A 20,697-nucleotide genomic window follows, 5' to 3' on the forward strand; every position below is an offset into this window, starting at 1 on the left:
TACCCTAAACCCAAATCTTACCCTAACCCCAAACCTTACCCTAAACCCAAACTCTTTTTATACAAAATGTTTAAATACGTAATCTATTATTTTTATATTATGCAACGTAACAGACAGATATGTTTAAGAACATATTAGTAACAATATAGCATTCAAAAGATATTTTAAGGTGCTACAGTCCTCGGAAAACAGTTTATTAAAATCATTTAACGTTACTGTTTTAAAAAATCATAACAGACAGACAAGTGTAATTACAACAATTTATTTATTGCGAATATTAAAATCAGTACCAAAAGTAGTTTAAATGACGATGTGCTGCAGCCACGGTCCTCTCTGGAGTATATGAAGTAAAGTAAAGAGAAGTATTAAAGTTATTAATCCAAGAGTTTGATCAGCGTTGATCCGGCTTCCCTCTGTCACAACGCGCTTTTTTAATTTCAAACGTAAACCAACGGAAATGTAAATGACGCAAATATGTCACGTGCCACTCAAAGAGCCAATGAGCTTTTGATATCACTGCCGTAAAGCAATGTGTCGTAAAGCTTCTTGAGGTGGGATATTTGAATTCGCATTAACGAACGCGCAATCTGACTTTACGGTTGCTGATGAGAACTCGAATCAAGATCGCTGGATAAAGGGCTGAATTGGGATCTGTTCCTCGCAATCGTATGAATTTTAAAGATGTGGATAACAGCAAATGAATAAAAGTAACATCTTTTGTGAATTTATGTTGTATTTTGTTGTAATTATTGCTTACAGTAGTAGTATTATAACGTATTGCATAGAAGACACAGGAGAAAACGCGTTTTTGTGTGTCATGGCAAACAAACTAAATATAAATACAGAAATGCTATTCCTTTTAAAGTTTTAAAAAGTTTAATATTGTGAAATTCTCTGAATATCATAATCATTTCATTAGGTAAATGGGTACACTGTCTTTAATAAATAAGTCAGAAAATATGACTGAAAACATGTATGAGTAAGAAACGCCAATGCCTGCGATTTTAATATTTATGAATATGAATAACTTACGTACAAATTTGTACGTTTGTAAAGCTGTAAATAATACACATATTAGTTTTCTCAAAACGTCGATATTGTACGTTTCAGTGTGTTTTAAATGTAAGTAAAATATGTATTGTACAACCACACTGAAACGTAAAAATACACACATATTCTCATGAGATCACGTTGGTGCACAAGACCTCATGTCATGTAGAGTGTGATGAGTTTTGGACTGGATTACTCAAGTCACCCCTGTCGTAAAAAAAAAATTGTGCAAGAGCAAACGCGTCTGTTGAGGAGCGCGCGATTAGCAGAGGCTCGCGGTTCCATTTCAGAACCGTTTCCAAAAAAAAATCAACCGGGGAATCGACGCGCACATTTTAATTCTGTTTATTGATTTGTGACTTTTTCAGTAATTCTCGCACGGCGAACAGCAGTGAGTGTTTTACAGTTGTATCTATCTGCCAGGACCTGTGATGAACCTTTCATAAGCATATGCGAAGTACATTACACTTCGCACTATGACTGACTGCAGCAAACATTCAAAATATTGGTTAAACTATTAGGATATTTCAAGGATATTTTGTGTAAGGGGCAATACCTCTAATATAATGAAACATTTGCATCAACACGGCGTTAATTTAAAGGAATGTATGGCGTTTAAATCCCCAGCCGTGAGTCCTCCTACAGCGCACCAGATACAGCTAATATTAGTAATAGCAACATCTCTACTCAGGTACAAAACACAGATTCAGCTGTGAATTAAAGCAGCATACTTCTGGAAAAACGGATATCTCTTTTGTAATAAAAAGATGATAAAAATAAGGCAGCTAACTGTTACAGGACAACATAACTTATTTAAAATTATATCAATTTGTAGGGCTCTCAAGTGTCACGCATTCACCGTGAGACACACGCATTTTAGCCACTTCACACACCATACCTTGTTTTTCTCACGCTGAGGAGTAAGAAATAACTCTTCCTCCTATATACAAATAATGGATAAGACACAGGCGTATGCAGGAAGTTCTCTACCGGGAGTTCATAGCTGTCTGGAGTTTTTAGATGTGCTTATCTTTACGCAGCGCTGCAAGAAACGAGACACACATGACATGAATGTAACGCAAGAACTATTTGAGAAATCATACAGAGAAGTCTGTTTATGGACAGATTTCATTTTAATTTGGATATGTATGTTAGTATGGATTTGTCTGTCCTTTATCAGACCTACCAGTTGTTAGAATTTTTATTTGTGCTTGTCATTTATGAACAATAGGTCAAATTTAATTGCTAGCATGAACTTGAAAGAATTGGGTGGGGCCGAGGGGCCACTGCTGCAAATACCTTATTGGCCCTGCTCTAATCTTGCTCCAAACTTCTGATAAAACTTGAAAGCTCTGCAATTTGTATCATTCATTCTGGCACTTTTTACATTTCATTTTGAGACGAATTGTCAAAGTTAACAGTTACAGCCAAATGGTTATAGACTAAATGCCAAATGGTTATAGACTTTTCTCACACTAAAAATATTGGAATCGGAACCAGGAATCATTAAGAACTAGTTTTGATAAGCGTATTTGGCATTGGAATCGCTAAACTTAAAACAATACCCAACCAGTGATGGCGCAGTGGATAAGACACGCCTTTGGTGTGAGAGACCCGGGTTCGAATCCACTGTGACACACCATTGGGTTCCTGAGCAAGACACTTAACCCCTAGTTGCTCCAGAGGGGAGCAACCTCTGACATATATAGCAATTGTAAGTCATTTTGGATAAAAGTGTCAGCTAAATGAATAAGTAAGTAACCCTTGTCACATGACAATAAAAAAAATGGTGGATACAGTACGTCCAGAATATATTCATACTGCACCCACACATACTTAGAAATATAGTTTTTTTTTTAGGGGTGACATTTTTACCTTTAATTGACCTATGGCTAAGCCACGGCCCCAAACGCGATGAGCCAATCACAGTGCGCGTAGCTAACCCAATACACTCAGACATTCTCTGCTTCCACGCCATTGAAATGCATTGCAGTTAGTCCAACCTGATCTCACAAAATACGTGAAATAGTCACGCATTATTTTGCTCAGTTTTGCGTGACATTGTCACGTATTTCCACCATATTACGTGCCCCTGACACGACTTCTTTTCCGTGACAGTTTCACGTATTGGTTACTCAACTGTTTTTCCTATTTTCTTACAATTGTCGCTTCGGTTTGGGGTTAGAACAACCTTCTGTTACATAAAATGACATCCTTACCCAAACCCAACTCTAACCCCAACGTCAGGCGACGATGGTTTAAAAAGCATACGAATTTTTTTTATAAACCAATACATTAAGTGACATCCTAACGCAAACAGCAAATCTAACCCCAAACCGAAGCGAAAATTGTTTAAAAATAGGAAAAACAGTTGAGTAACCAATACGTGAAACTGTCACGGAAAAGCAAGTCGTGTCAGGGGCACGTAATATGGTGGAAATACGTGACAATGTCACGCAAAACTGAGCAAAATAATGCGTGACTATTTCACGGATTTTTGTGAGATCATGTTGGTTAGTCAGTTATCGTTCGACTGTGTATGTATTTCTTGTAATTTAAAATGGTCAAACAATATGCATGGGGTTCTCTGACACTAGCTATGCCGAGAGGCTGGGCGATGTTGTGTATTTTTACCCTTTCCCAAACCATATCTCAATCAAGATAACGCTAAGTGTCTTCTCTGGATTAAGTTATGCAGTAGTCCACAACACCAAGTAAACGATAAATTAAACAAGGATGTCTACTTCTGTTCTAAGCTAAGTTAACAACGTATTTGAACGTTATCTTTAACATCTCTAACGTAACGTTAAACGAAAACGTTAGCGTTAGCTTCTAGCTGCATTGTACATCAAGTCACTCAGCTTCATTAACGTATCTGTAAATAACAGAGATACGTTATTTAAATGTTTTGCTGAATGATTCATGTAGCACCAACAGATAGGTAGTCTTGGTAAAGATAGTAAAAAGGCTTGTCCTGGAAACGTATGCAACTTAGACCTGTACATATTTAATTTGATCATGATGGCAACGAGATGCGATTTATCGCGTTTACACTGTTACCTGTACATTTTTGCCTGGAGCTGAAGCTTTTCATCGACCTTCTCAACAATAAAATTATTAATATAACTCTCCAATGCATAGTTAAGGTCCTTTTGGTGACTTTGAGTTGATATATAGTCTTTCTGTCTCCAAAAATCATCAATTGCCGCCTGTGAAATGTCTCCTACTGTGGCAGCTGCCATAGCGCCTGTCACCAAATGTTGATTGTTTGTCCGAGTGAGTGGAGGGGGCGTGGCTTATCCATAGGTCAATTGACAGACAGTATTGAAGAAGAGAGGACAGGAAAGTACAGTGTGGAGAAAGGGGAACATGAATGGCAAATGGGAATGGGCACTGCCCAATACACCAGTGGGTCTGATAGAATGTCAGGCTTGTAAACTGTAACCCGAGAGTTGCCAGTTTGAGTCTCACGGCAGCCAGGTTGCGACTTTATTCAAAGATTTGATGCTTTTAACATGTAAAACTGATTACTAGTCCACCCACCTCTTACATACTGTAGAAGCCAGCCAATCAGATATGTCCATGCGATTTCACCCATTTTTGGGAATCAAACTCATAACCTTTGTACCGCTAACGCAATAATCCACTAATTGAGCTTCGCAGTAACATCTTTAACAAGCCTGGCGTGGTTTGGGGCGCTCCAGCATTTTAATGAAACAGCTTACACTACTAAGACCCAAATAAATATAATCAAAACAAAAGTGATAGCCCCTCCATTAAAATCTTTTACACCCTTTAAGAACAACACATATCTAACTTTATTGGTATCCAATAAAGTTTCCATTTCTGCAGCAGGGGTTTGCTTCATCTACTTAGCCAACTTTTAATAAATTCTCCCTCTTTTTATAGGGCAACACTTATTGCAATCATTTCTCCTCTTTATAAAGAAGCATTGATTTACAGGCTGGAGCGCCTCCTACTTTAGCTTTTGTCCAGCTTGTAAAAATCTGTGTTACAGTAAAGCCGAATAATGCAGAGTGTTGTTCAGGCACCGGTTGGACAAGCGTGAGACAGCCGTTCCAACTCCTCCGAGAGAAACTCAACGGCAAGACCGTGCAATTAGGAGAGAAAAGGGGAAGTTTGGAGCGGGGGAAACCATAAACACCACTTATGAAATGTTATGAATTGCTATGATTCAGTATATGAAAATAAAATATATTTTCATTCCCGTCATGCAGTTGAATGAAAGTGTAGATCTTAAAAGGCCATGACCCAATCCAGGACACAAGAAAATAACCAGAAACGGCTTTAAGGAAATGAAAAAGAAATTAAATTGTGTGTGCTAAATTCACCGAGTGGCACTTTTAATGTATTTGGATTTATAAGGCTTATTCAGTCGAGTAGAGGCACAATGAAAATGAAAATGAGTGATGGCATTCAGGGACTCATGTCCTTCAACATGTACTCACAAATTAATTCATGTTAATACAGTTGTGCATTCTGGACAGCAACGTTTGTAAATGAAAGCTTTAGTGTAAGTTCTACTAGGAAGACTAAATGCCACATCATTCATTACATTTTGATAGCCAATCATCACTTAATTCTTGGAGTATGGTAAATAGACTGCATTTATATAGCGCTTTCATAGACCAATGGCCATCCAAAGCACTTTACAGTACATATTGCCTCACATTCACCCATTCCTACATTGACGGCATTGTCAGCCATGCAAGGCGCCATCCAGCTCATCGGGAGCAGCTGGGATTAGGTGTCTTGCTTAAGGACACCTCGACGCTTGGAGCCGGGGATTGAACCACCAACCTTCCGATTTGTAGACAACCTACATGAACCACTGCAACCCACAATGGACTGCATTTATATAGTGCTTTCATAGACCAATGGCCATCCAAAGTGCATCTTACATGTGTAGATGCTGATGTTCCCCTTCACCCACCCCCCAAAACCAGGTTGGCCCTTGTCCATGTATCAGGGGTTCCTTCGTCTCAGGCAGGAACAGCGAAAAGCTACAACCCTCTGGGTTTGAATTATGGATGGGGTCTACGCCAAAGAACTATTTCATAGCTGCATCCTTTTTCTTTCAAATTGTTAAATAAATCAAATCAATGATACATTTACCTCCTGAGTCCTTCTGGTGGAGTTCTGCGGTCCATGTCTAAATTGAATCAATCAGTGACATCTTTATGTAGGTACCAGATGAAAGTTTACAGCAAGATGTAAAGTATGTGGGTATAACCAGGGTGCGATTTGTAAAATCAGAAGTTGGATTTTTTTTAAATATATTTATTTATGAAAATAAATTATGAACCACCGTCTGGCATTAGAGTCAGACACTTTAACAAGGAGGCTTAAGGCCATAAGTCCTAATGTCTGTCACTAGAGCACTTCTTGAGGTTTACTTTTACTGCACAGCTCTCACTGACTAGCTGGCCTCCATTTTTGCATAAATTATATTTATTTTGGGGCATTTATATGGCTGATCATTAATAATGGGGGGTGAAATTTTGTAATAATAATTGATCAGGGGCAGGGATAAAAGACCAGGGATGGGGATAATCCCCCCATCCCGCAGCAAATGACACCCAACTATGTTATGGGGTGTGTGTATGCTGAGAGAGAGAAAAATACAGTTTAGAGATTTTGTACAGCTTGTACATTAAAAATAAAATATTGCTTAAAGGGACAATAAGTAGGATGTACCCACATCTAGTAGTGAAATTGTATTTTGCATTCAAATGAATATTGCTCTCTAGCACCTCGCTTTTCCAAATGCGTGTTGCAACTACGGTAGCCGTTATGTAATCACTGATCTCCTTGTCCGTTTCAGCTAGTTCACGTGTTCTGAATGAAAACGCGTTTATACCCTACTTACTGTCCCTTTAAAGGATTAGTCAATTTTCTTAAAAATAAATCCAGATAATTTACTCACCACCATGTCATCCAAAATGTTGATGTCTTTCTTTGTTTTTGATGTTTTTTGAGGAAAACATCACAGGATTTTTCTCATTTTAATGGACTTTAATGGACCCCAACACATATCAGTTTTAATGCAGTATAAAATTGCATTTTCAAAGGACTCTAAATGATCCCAAACGAGGCATACGGGTCTTGTCTAGCGAAACAATTGTCATTTTTGGCAAGAAAAATAAAAAATATGCACTTTTAAACCACATCTTCTTGTCTATCTCTGATTCTGTGACGCGCCAGCACGACCCCACGTAATTGCGTAATGCCGTGGAAAGGTCACTTGTTACATATACGAAATGCACATTTGCGGACAATTTTAAACAATAAACTGACACAAAGACATTAATTATGCTGCGTTCCAGGCAGGTTTTTAAACTCGTGAGTTACGACTTCAAAACCACGACTCACGACCCTATGCGTTCCAGACAGCCAGTAACCCGTGTTTTTACAACCTTCTACCGGTGAAAGTGCACTGGAACGGCAGTCAAACCCGTGACTTCCCACCCGTGAACTCGTACTAGATCGATGTACTCCCAGTTCAGAGTCGTGAGTCGTGGTTTTGAAGTCGTGAGTTACGAGTTACAGGTTGCCTGGAACGCAGCATTAGTATCATTCGACATACAACAACGTCGGAACGGTCCTCTTTCTCCACACTTGTAAACACTGGAGCATAGTTTCGCATTCGTCATCCGTGACCTCTTGACGTGATGACGTGGGTCCATTACAGTTTTTTTCGATTGCTAAACGCCAGTGGGCACAACTGGAGTCACATGTGCAAAACTCTAACTACAGTCTGCACAGCAGCAGTTCATGTGGACCAAACTCTAGTTCGTTTTTCATTGCTTGAACACAGTTTTCAAAACTTTACACACTTATCCCATGACTTTAACCACAACCTGCACAACACTCTGGATTTACAGCACTTTGTTCAAATGCTAACACACTGCTGTCAAAACTGTGAATCACACATTCAAAACACAATTGATTTCAGCATTGTGCCTTTCAAACACTGCTGATTGCAATTTCATATAAATATAAATTCCAATTTCATATATATATTTCATTTATATATAATATTACCCTTCATGTACTTTAAGTTTCTACCTTTTTTCTCATTACTGTAATTCCGTAAATTACTACAGACAACTGAAGCAAACTGCTAATTTTCATTTACCCTAAAAAATTATGATGTTCTAAAAAAAATATTGTGATAAATCAATAAATAAATCATTCTTTAAAGAAAACATTACTTGGTGTGACATCACTGAAATTGTTAAAACTGTAAAAATATATAAAGTTAGTATTTTGTGTATTGGTGTTTGATGTTAGTGTTTTTCCTCTCAGTGTGTTGTGAGTGACAGTGTGTGTTATCTCAGTGAGGGTTGTGTTTAGTGTTTGGCTGCACGGAGCTGTTTTGAGCCATATGTTAAGAGTTGTGCTCATGTGACTTTTGGTAGTGCAGACTGTAGTTAGAGTTTTGCACATGTAGCTCCAGTTGTGCCCACTGTCGTTTAGCAATCGAAAAAAACTGTAATATGCTTTTTTATACATTACCTTCCATCAATATCCTTTAGTCAAAGTTAAATCTTGTAAAGAAGCTTCATTCAATCTTATTAACATAACATTTTATAAGTCAATGTGAGATTTTATGTAGTGTAAGGGTAAAAATAATAAAATAAATTCCAGTTTCTTTGACATTACTGTATGTGTGTGTGTGTGTGCGTGTGTATGTGTGTGTGTGTGTGTGTGTGTGTGTGTGTGTGTGTGCGTGTGCGTGTGTATGTGTGTGTGTGTGTGTGTGTGTGTGTGTGTGTGTGTGTGTGTGTGTGTGTGTGTGTGTGTGTGTGTGTGTGTGTGTGTGTGTGTGTGTGTGTGTGTGTGTGTGTGTGTGTGTGTGTGTGCGTGTGCGTGTGCGTGTGCGTGTGCGTGTGCGTGCGCGTGCGCGTGCGTGTGCGTGTGCGTGTGCGTGTGTGTGTGTGTGAGGTAGCTGAACATGTTCACGCAGGCTTGGTGATGTCCAACAGAACCATGGGCGTGGTGAAAATCATGATTAATTGCGGTTTAGTCGGATAGAACAATAAACACGGGTTGGACGGTTCAGATCACTTCGCAAGAAGAATTCAACAGCCAAAACTTTACCCTTCATGACATTCGTGTGAGAAACATTGATTTTTCTTCTCTGTAAACTGTGTGTTATTTCAACCTGAAAGCTGTTCAGGTAGATGACTGTCGTCATCTGGTTCAGCAACAGATAAATATTTGCAAGTGTGCTATGCGAACACACACCACCTTACACACAAACACACATTGACACACTGATTGCTGCACTGAATTACAGCCAAAAAAGTTTGAAAGAAACGTCTTTTGCTTTTCAAAGAGATTATAAAGACATTGTGGCAGATTGTGGAGAGACATTTAAAGTTCTTCCAGATGGACCGCTAAAGTCTCTTTATAAAAGGGTCCCTTGTTTTATTGTGGCAAATGAAGTCAACTTCAATTGAATGACATGGTTGACGAGGCATCAAGTTTGTGTGTGCTTATGTAGGAAAGTGGGTCGCTAGCTTGTGCTGGTTGTCAACATTTGTTACACAACCTAAGATGTTGTTTTATGTTGTGTCCATGGGAGTTCGACATTTGGTGATGTTAGATGAATCTGAATAATGAATAACTTTAGAATCAATTCAATATCTTGTTTTATATAGGGATTTTTTTTCTTCAGAAAATCAAAAAAGATGATCAGATGATTGCAACGCCATGTACCACTAGTTCGACTATCCATAGAAAATTAAAGACTTTCAGTTTATCGTCTGTCGTTCCTTAACCCTTGTGCATTGTTCAAATTTACATCCTTTCGTGTTGTCAGTGGATGAAAACATCCACTAAATTCAACAGCTATAAAAATTTTAAATGTTAATCAATCTCACTCAAAACTACCAAATCTTCACTAAAATTCCATGATTTAAACTCTTTAATTGCCAAGTTTATAAGTGGTGTCACTGATTTGGGGAAAAAGCACACACAAAATGACCGATTTCCAATATAAAAAGTGATTGTAACCTGGATTTTTTTTTAACCTTTTTCACAGTCTTTGGCATGTCAAAGATTGGTAAAAACCATAGACTGTAAAAAAAGATGGACGACGCCTGTTCGCTCTCTTCCATTGGTGAAAAGTGAAGCCGCCAGTGTCCCGATACGACGCGACATCTTGGGTCTTGAGTCTGCGTAGTTGGGATTTCGGGACTAGTCATGCGCAGTAGTGAGCAGGAAGTGAAGCCACGAAATCAAGACCCCGCCCTCGCTCTCGTAGAATGCGCATATCACACGATATCACAGCTGTCAATCATGATGTGACACCACCGTTTTTATATCATTAAATAACTAACTAAACACAAACTTATTTTAAAAACAAACATTTGAATGTACATCAGCGTGATAAAAACTACAGTAAATGACAGAAACCAACTTCGGAAAAAAGATAATTGAAGTGTAATTAAATTTTTTGGTTGGTCTCAAGTCCCATTGAATAACATGGGGAGGCGGGGTTTATGACCTATACTGGGACCAGTCACTGGGGGGCGATCGAGACGTTTTGGCTTCACTTTTCAGGGCTTGTGCGGAACGCTTGGTAAAAACATTGGCTTCGAAGCATTTTTAGTTTTAGTGTTTTTATTTATTGTTTTCCTCATTTATAATTAGTGTCTGTTTTTGCACCATTGACTTCCATTATAACCACATTTTTTGATTGCATAGCTATGATGTCTTTTTATAATGCATTTTTGAATGTTGGTGTTTTTTCCTTTTGCTAAGAGGTCAAATTTGTCATTTTTACTGTTGATCACCATGTGGCACTATTAACCCTTTAGTAGCCCTGTGCAAAAACAAAGCTTAATTTCTGGTATGTGCCATTTAACTGATGCGCGAAACATTCAGAATGGTGAAGGGTCGCGCACGTATCTGATTTCTCCGCGCAAGTCATAAGGTGACGCATGTGCACTTGGTACAGTATGAGGGCATTTATTATTGCGCTCACCTTAATATATTATTTTGCAAAGATGCATTTTAAATAATAAAATTATATAGGAAAGTATAGGCTTCTACTGAGCCCCATGTGTAGCCAAGGCCCTTTGAATCCCCCTCCTCCGATTACTCCGTCTCTGAACACAGCTAATTGCCACATGACTTTTTATTTTGAGACTGCAGGAAAATGACATCCAGCTGATTGTCTGCTGGCACCACATAAAAAACACATTCCTTGCATCTCCAGCGACAATACTGAACTTCAAAAGTATGTCATGAAATGTGATTGACTTAAAATCATAATGCACACTTTGTGATCTCAGCATCTGAGGGAGGATATAACACTGTGAGAGGATATATTACCCTGAATTTGTATTTTCCATCAATTTTGTGAAATATCCTGTTTAATTTACTTCTGTAAAGTATTTTGGTCTGTAAGTCGGAAAGGATGTTAAAACCTGTCAGCTAAAAGTAACTTCTACTTTTGTCAGTTAGCTTCTTTCTTCTCTTTAAAGTTTGCTTTAGACAAAAGTCATTCATAATATTAGTTTGAAAGTTTCAGTTTGACATATTATGTGTTTTAAATCCCTTAATCTTTAAGACAATCAAATACAATGGGCTGGTTAATGACTGATAGGGTGAAACAGAGTATTTAGCTGTGATTTTAACACTTCACCCAGTGGCCTTTATTCACATTAATAGCTGCTACAATCTGGGAACTGCTAAAGAGCTGTGTGAGAAGTGCTATGATGATTTACCATGTAAAAATGACAAGGTAACAAAAGAAAACAAACATTGACAAGGAAAACTACATTTTAATGCCTTTACAAACAGAAAACAGGAAAAGTGTGTATGTGTGTGTTGAAATGTAAGCAGTTGTGCCACTTTTATGTGCAACATTTAACTGTGAAACATCTTGACCTTATTACATTCACAAATTTCTATTAACCCCTCTCTCTATTCATTTTTCTGCTATGTCTTATCCTCTTTCTTAGTGCAAGCAGATGAGGTTGACACAGAGACCCAAGAGAAACTTTTGGATAATCCAGTGAATATGAACCAGCACACCACGTCAAAGTCTGCTGTATGAGGAGTCTGGACACTGTCACAATTCGCACACACACAGACAGACAGACAGCTGTAGCACATCACCTTAAGCACTTTCCAAAGCGATTTTCCCACACTGAGAAAAAGCTTTTTAGTATCTGTTTACATCTATAAAGTCAAATGTTATCATTTCTATCGCCTCCATCGTTGCCAGTGTTGGGTGACGCAGACGTTGTGAAATAATTTGCAAATGTGTTTGTACACGTTTCTGTCACATGACAGTTTTATTAAGATGGTACAATAAACAACTTGAGATGTTTGTCAAATTCAAACACAACACAGACAAAAGACAATTAGGTTATTTTATCGGCCCTGGTCATAAAAGACTACATGGTTAATTTATGTGAACACAAAGAAGGCTGTGACGAATAGTAATGTTTATTGTTTCATTCGGTTGTATACCTTAAAGTTGATCTCTTAACTAACAGAACCTATTTGTCCAGAAAATCTTGACCTTAAGTAGGTGACCTTAAGCATTAAGACCTGGCCTGTGGTCACTGGTTCTTAATTGGTGGGTCGTGACCCAAAAAGGGGTTCCAGGTCGGTTCTGTTAAGGTCAAGAAGAGTATTGCATAAAAAGAAACAATAAATGTACTAACCAAAATAAACCTAAATAACCTTAATAAACTAAATTGAATCATAATGAGGAAGACGAACTACTGTAGGTTAAGGTGCATAACTAGGAAATCTTAATAAATAGGCATATAACAACAACATTCTTCTGCGCTGTAAATCTAGGATATGAAATAAGTTAAACATAAAGATGTAATATCTTTTTTGTTTAACAGATATATCATTAACCCTTTCCCACCAGCCTATTTTTTTTAAAGTTGCCCCCCAGCATTTTTTTGTGATTTTCACAAAATGCCTACCAGGAAAATTTTCTTCTAAAAATATATAATCATACAAATATATCAAATGAAAGAACAGACACTCTGCTTTCAAATAAACAAACAACCAAAACGGGGAAAAAAATCAGTTTCATTCTATATGTTTTTTTTCTGCTTATAAACTCTTAAATATGGGTATTTTTCTTTAAAAATATTTTTTTGTAAAAAGCTGAAATAATTGCATTTTTGTGAAGGAATTTTGTTAAAGATCAGATTCAGAATGATTATCAAAACATACACAGAGTTTAAAATTAGTACATTTCTTTTTTTGCTTCAGTTTTTTATAAATTGGGTGAGCCATCTAGTGGATATTCACGCTATTACAGATTAACATAAAAACTCATCAGGAACACTTTTTTTTTCATGCAAATGTTTTCTCTTAATTGGCGAGATAACTTGTTAATGGCGAGGAAATAATTACTTACATATTTTGGCACATCGTTCCATGTAAATGTCTCACTGTTAATGCATGCACTGTAAAAAGTTGGATCAACTTAAAAAAGTAAGTTACCTTGGGTGTGTTTCCCAAACAACGACGTAACTTGCTGCTAAATCACCATAGTACGATGCATAGTTGAAGAAACTAACTACCTAGTCAAGACTTTGTCACACAAATGATGCTTTTGTGAAACACACCCCTAGTTGAGTTGATTTAACTTAAAAAAATATATATATATATATATATATATATTTGACACAACAATTTTTAAATAGATTTTTTTAGATAACTAATATTTTTGAAACTTACTTTTATAAGTTGAACCAACAAATCTTTTCTTTTACAGTGACTCAAAAACACAAAATACAAACAATATGGACGTTTTGGCAACATTTAATCATAGCATTATTATCTTTTTTTTAGGCGTTTTAGTCCTGTCAATACGTCAATAGGATGAAAACCTAAGTAAAGTACACTTCACATAAAAATGCACACGTATTCTTTAAAAACGTGCAGCTTATCCTGACTATTGTCTAATACATGCTATTCAGAAGACCTTTGTAATCCAAGAGGCTGATTGTAATAGCATGTTCTCTAAAACACTGCTTATACAAAACACACACCAACACACCTATGTTAAATCTCAGTGCTTGTGTAATAAACAGGAAATTGGTGAATAGTAGCTATATTACAGGATTCAGGTCAGAACTCATTGAGCTTTATACAACAAAGACAAACAATGAGTCATGAAGAGCAAACTATAAATAGACACAATCACATGACTGTGCGCGCCTTTCAAAAGCTGCCTCGGCTCTCTGGTGGTGGCCTTGTGTGTATTTGTTTTTGCTGTCTGCATGTAGGGACGCCACAAGCAAACTTGTGGCTTCTCTAAAGAATGGAGCAATATCCTGAAGCCCAGCTGGTTAAGCTGTGGGGTGAGAGGAGGGGAAACACTCGATCCTGTGAATTCTGAGAATCCAGAGCTGGGACACTCTCATGGATCTTTGGACCTGAAGGTCCTCATCAGATTTATTTCACCATGCATGTACACAGAAACATTTCTGCATAATATTCCAGTTACTGTCCAGTTAATGTTATAGCAGTACTTCAAGATCAAAAGCTAGATGATAACCCTGATCCTGTCTATGCAGGTTTATATGGTTAGTTGTGATTCTATTATTTGCATTTAGCTATATTTTTATTTTTTGCTTTTACAGTTCTGTGAACCACTGCATTACAAACTTGTGTTGCTCTCATTTTACAGAACCATAACAACAACAACATTGTTTATCACCCTGCCTGATCTCACAGAAATTTGTACGTATTTTAGTTAGAGTTGGTTATTGGGGCTGGGTATTGGCAAGAGCCTCACGAAACGATACATATCACGGTATATGTCCCACGATACAATATATCACGGTGCAGAACAATACAGTGCATATTGCGTTGCATTGCAATGCTTTTTTTTAACAAAAACTGTAAAAAACAGAGCAACTTTAAACTTTTTTTAAAGACAAAGTGTTTCCACACATTGGCTTTGAAAGCTGCAGGCATTTTTAGATTTTCTGCCATTTTCTCATTTCCATTAACATCTGAGACATTGGCCGAACGGCCATATATGACAGACAACTGGACAGCGACAACTACAGCAGCAGCGGAGGAGGTCGTTTGACGCACACAGAGGGATTAGAATTTTTTTATTTTATTTTAAATACCGATATTAGAGATTGAAATATCGATACACTATTGTGGGGGGAATTATCACGATAGTTAGCTGTGTCAATATTTTTGCCCAGCCCTATGGGTTATTAAGTATGAATTCGTACAAAGAGAATCATTCAAAAAGGTACACTTATTAATGTAAATGAAAAAACAATACTAAAAACTCCACCAATGTCACATGGGAAAAAAGCAAAAATGTACAAACGTGGTCATGCAAATTCATACGAATTAGCCACCTTGTATAATACGTACGAAATGCAATGAGATTGGGTTGGATCACCAAAAACAACTGCTAAATGTGACCCTCATGCTGAGTTTACACCAAACGCGGTTTGGGCGTCAAAATCGCGTCTACCGCGCCTAGTTTGCTGCTTGAACAATTTGGATGCATTCGCGCATGTAGAGCGGAGTAGACGCGCGGAAAAAGCAAGCATTTGACGCGCGTCCGAAGCAAAATCCGCTTCTTGTGGGAGGGGCAACTGCTGTGCGAGTGTCTGTTTGCAAGATGACTGATGTTACTTGTGCATTTATCAAGAGAGTTACCAGTTTGTATTGGGTAACCTTACTATAGGGGGAAAATAAATGGCGCGGGTAGATAAATGTCACGTGACTCAAAAGTGAAGTGTGTATTACAACTTACCAGGTTGCCCAAAGTCTCTTCCAAGCGAGGTCCTTTTTATTCCTGTCTCCTCTATAGAAATAACAACTTGTGTCATATAGCTTCGAGTGACTGCTTGAGTGAGTGACTCCGGGCGGGGCTGCCACCACAGCAGCAGGCAGGCTCCTGAATGGTTAACGCGGCGCGAAATTCCGCCAAAGTTCAAATTTTTCAACTTGGGATTCAGCCGCAAATTCGCGTGATCCGCAAAATGCACAAAAGCACCATTCTTCCGCTCCGCGCCGAACGCCTCTTCCGCGCGTCAACGCGTCTGCACATTTACTTAACATTGAAATCACTCGCGCTTCACGCCTCTACCGCGGTTGGTGTAAATGCAGCATCAACCTCAAACCCAGTCTTAAAGATGTTGTGTAAATTTTAGTGGCATCTAGTGGTGAGATTTGCGAATTGCAACCAACAGCTCACCCCTCAATTTCAAAATGCATATAGGGAAACCACCACAGGCCAAACATGTTGTCGTCTGAAACAACGTAGGGATGAAACGCGCTGCTGTATAGAAACATGTAAGGGGACCCGCGGTGTACATAGATAAAAACGCCTCATTTTAAAGTAATAAAAACAATGCGGTTTACTATATAAGGTCTTTATACACTACTGATAATGTTATATTATATTGTATTTCTGTCAAAAGATCCTTGTAAATTTTACACAATGCACCTTTAAGTAGCATGGGTATATTTGTAGCAATAGCCAACAATACATTGTATGGGTCAAAAGGATAGATTTTTCGTATATACCTGTATCAAACTCATTACGATTTTAAGTAAAGATCATGTTATATGAAGATAGTTTGTTAAAAACCTTCCTCAATATATATATATATATATATATATATATATATATATATATATATATATATATATATATATATATATATATATTATTAGTAATATATGTTGCAAAAGGACTTCATACAACAAAATTATTTTCTCAATATTTAGATTTTTATGCATCCTCAGACTCCAGATTTTTAAATAGTTGTATCTTGGCCAAATAATGTCATATCTTAACAATGAACGCTTATTTATTCAGCTTTCAGATGATGTATAAATCTCAATTTCAAACCTTATGACTTCTGGTTTTGTATAGGATTCATTGATTTTATTTTTTATTTGAGCAGGGCAAATCTAAACAGGACACATCTGTAAATGGTTAATAGATTTATTCAGAACTCAACAATTTACATAGCAGGTCAATTATTAAATATTTAGATAGAGCATGCATGTTTTTTCAGCCAGTTCTTTGTATGCACACACACAGTTAACTGCGTGCCAAAAAAAGTCCAAAGTTCATTAGAATACCATCAAACATCGAAACCATCAACTATTAATGAAGATCAAATCTTGCGATACATGTTTTTACATAAATTCAAAGTTTTAATCTGAAGAATCACCCAACATAATGTGCGTGTGTAGTATGTGAAATGTGTGCGTCTCTCACTGTGTAAAGTTGGCCAACAAAAGGTCTCTGATGGAGATCAGGTGCTTGCAACACACACACACACACACACACACACACACACACACACACACACACACACACACACACACACACACACACACACACACACACACACACACACACACACACACACACACACACACACACACACACACACACACACACACACACACACACACACACACACATTAAGGTACAAGTCTTTTGTAAAACAACTAATCCCGCAGAGATTACATGCCTAAAGCTCCCACAGCCTTTGAAGAGCTGTTTTTACATTCAAAATACTTTTAAAGCTTACTTGACTTGATTTAGTTCTTTCATCTCACACCTTAAAAAGTATTTATTTCTACCATGAAAACAAAGAGGCCTTCATATCCAACTGAACTCTGAAATGACCCCAGTCTCGCGGTCACATAGAGGGAACGGACAGATAAACTAATGTGAAAAATAGCTGGAAATGAACAAGGCTGGAGAGAAAGAGTGATAGATAGGGAGACAGAAATGTGTTATTATTCACTGCCAGGTATATGAATACCAAAACCGCACATTATAAACTAAAGGAAAATGTTTACAGAAAGAATGATAAATGATGTGATTAAGCCCTAAGTAATTTCAGCCTTTGTTATTGGTTTCAGAAGTAATGACAGGCCACATAATGTAGAAATCAGGGTTGTAAAGCAGTGACTGTTTATTTTAATGTGACATGGTAAACAACATTTGACTAAATCTTATACAGTATTCAACCACATTTAGATCTGATTCTCTATGTAGCTACACTGAATAAAGACTATGGGGAATTTTATTTGTGCTGTACTTAAATATATTTGTCACACCGCAAGACAAATTTAAGTGAACTGCAATGAAAGCGTGATTAAAATGTGGGAAAGGTTGACAAATTGAAGAATAGTAAAATACACTTTAGACTCATATAACTTTACCATGAAATATGTCAAATATGTCCATGTCTATTGTGAATTATAAAGTGTATTATCTATTATTATTCTATACGTGTATTACAGTTTTTTTCGATTGCTAAACGCCAGTGGGCACAACTGGAGTCACATGTGCAAAACTCTAACTACAGTCTGCACAGCAGCAGTTCATGTGGACCAAACTCTAGTTCGTTTTTCATTGCTTGAACACAGTTTTCAAAACTTTACACACTTATCCCATGACTTTAATCCCAACCTGCACAACACTGTGGATTTACAGCACTTTGTTCAAATGCTAACACACAGCTATCAAAACTGTGAACCACACATTCAAAACAGAAAAGATTTCAGCATTGTGCCTTTCAAACACTGCTGATTGCAATTTCATATAAATATAAATTTCAATTTCATATATGTATTTCATTTATATATAATATTACCTTTCATGTACTTTAAGTTTCTACCTTTTTTTCTCATTACTGTAATTCCGTAAATTACTACAGACAACTGAAGCAAACTGCTAATTTTCATTTACCCTAAAAAATTATGATGTTCTAAAAAATATTGTGATAAATCAATAAATAAATCATTCTTTAAAGAAAACATTATTTGGTGTGACATCACTGAAATTGTTAAAACTGTAAAGATATAAAGTTAGTATTTTGTGTATTGGTGTTTGATGTTAGTGTTTTTCCTCTCAGTGTGTTCTGAGTGACAGTGTGTGTTATCTCAGTGAGGGTTGTGTTTAGTGTTTGGCTGCACGGAGCTGTTTTGAGCCATGTGTTTAGAGTTGTGCTCATGTGACTTTTGGTAGTGCAGACTGTAGTTAGAGTTTTGCACATGTAGCTCCAGTTGTGCCCACTGTCGTTTAGCAATCGAAAAAAACTGTATGTTGCTGTCCAATAACTGGTCTGATTTGTGTTGTTGTTTTCTAGACTGTTTGTTTAAACTGGCTACAGGTAATAAACACCAAGTTAGTCCACAATTTCCTATCTTTGAGTTTCACATGCTTAAACAAAATCTGACTTTTTGTTTGAACAATGTTAAAGTAAAAATGTGCACATGATCATGACACACTTGCATAACACGGTTCTCTTGGCAAGTAAAGCTATTCATATTTTTGATGGTTGTGCAAAACTATATAGGTGAAAACATTATGTTCCTTCAAAACACATTAAAAGTCTTCCTTTTCAAATATGAGAACAAATCTGTCGCAAGTCTTGAATGTTTTTCTGGATGATCCAGCTTTTTGTACTTATTAATCAACATAATGTGAATCCTGTGATTGACTATTAATAAAACATGTTACTTCTCACAGTTTGCGTGTAACTCAGGGCTTCGCCTATGACTTCATTTTAGTTACTGACAGTCATTAGATAGACGAGGCCCATCGTCCAACTTCATCCTCCAGACAGAACCAACAGGTGGCCTGGAATAGCTGGAATCTGGAAAATTCCCTTCAGCTGATCCAGAAGAACTGCATCATCTGCATCATATCAGCAGAGATCAAGATAAACTCACATGAGATGACTTGATGTTCATGGACAAATGTATTCAATAAATGACTATAAACTACATGAGGGCAAAGCTGGTGGTAACTGCAATTTTCAAACAAATTTAAGTATCATTATTGTATTATAATATAATAAGTATTATAAACAATAAAGATTTTTGATGGATAATTGTAACAAATGTATTTATGGTAAATAAATGTTAAAGGTCCGGTTCTTTCTGTGTTTTTGAAGCTTTGATTGTGTTTACAGTGCACAATATAACATGTGCTCATGTTTCACATGTAAAAAAAAAGTTTTATTTTTTTACACAATTGACTTATCTGTATAGCGCTGTTTTCACTGTCCAAAAAACGTGCTGATGTCTTCCTTTTCTATGAAGTCCCTCCTTCAGAAATACGTATCGAGTTCTGATTGTGTAGTTTGTTTAGTGTGTTGTGATTTGATAGCAGCTTAGCTTGCCGTTAGCTTAGCTGGCGACTGACGTATTTCTGTGGGCGGAGTTTAGTCAAAAACTGTCTTATTGACATCATTAAAGCAGGAAATAGAGGGCTGAAATCCAAACCGGCCGTTCGCTGTAGGCTTTGAAAGGCAAATTATGAAAATATATCGCCTGGCAGTGAACTTTGAGCTTTATCATTTTACAGGTATTATTTATGCTATTATAGCAACATTACACACTAACTAAAGTTAAAAAAATTAAATCAAAATTAAAATTATTCAGGAAGAACATATACACTTTAGTTTATGTTATATGTGTATAGATTTGTGACATTAATATATAACTTATGCGATGGATACACTGTTATTACAACCTATAGTTGGGTAACAACAACCCAGCATTGGGTAATTGTAACCCAGTGGTGTGTTCTGTCCAATTTACCCAGCATGGGTTAAAAAAAAT

General features: G+C 37.0%; 1 long non-coding RNA gene across 2 annotated transcripts in view; it reads right to left on the reverse strand.

Annotated features, from left to right (window-relative positions):
• Nucleotides 1-20,697, reverse strand: part of LOC135787394 (uncharacterized) — a 120,552-nt gene that overhangs the window by 30,282 nt on the left and 69,573 nt on the right. The window contains exon 4 of one of the 2 annotated variants that reach the window (XR_010547064.2): nucleotides 19,177-19,768. The exons of the other annotated variant lie outside the window; for it this stretch is intronic. This is a non-coding gene — a long non-coding RNA (uncharacterized lncRNA). Of the gene's footprint in view, nucleotides 1-19,176; nucleotides 19,769-20,697 lie in introns of those variants that run through there. 2 annotated transcript variants of the gene reach the window in all.

This window comes from Paramisgurnus dabryanus, chromosome 20, assembly GCF_030506205.2.
Source record: "Paramisgurnus dabryanus chromosome 20, PD_genome_1.1, whole genome shotgun sequence".
Classification (NCBI taxonomy): Eukaryota; Metazoa; Chordata; class Actinopteri; order Cypriniformes; family Cobitidae; genus Paramisgurnus; species Paramisgurnus dabryanus.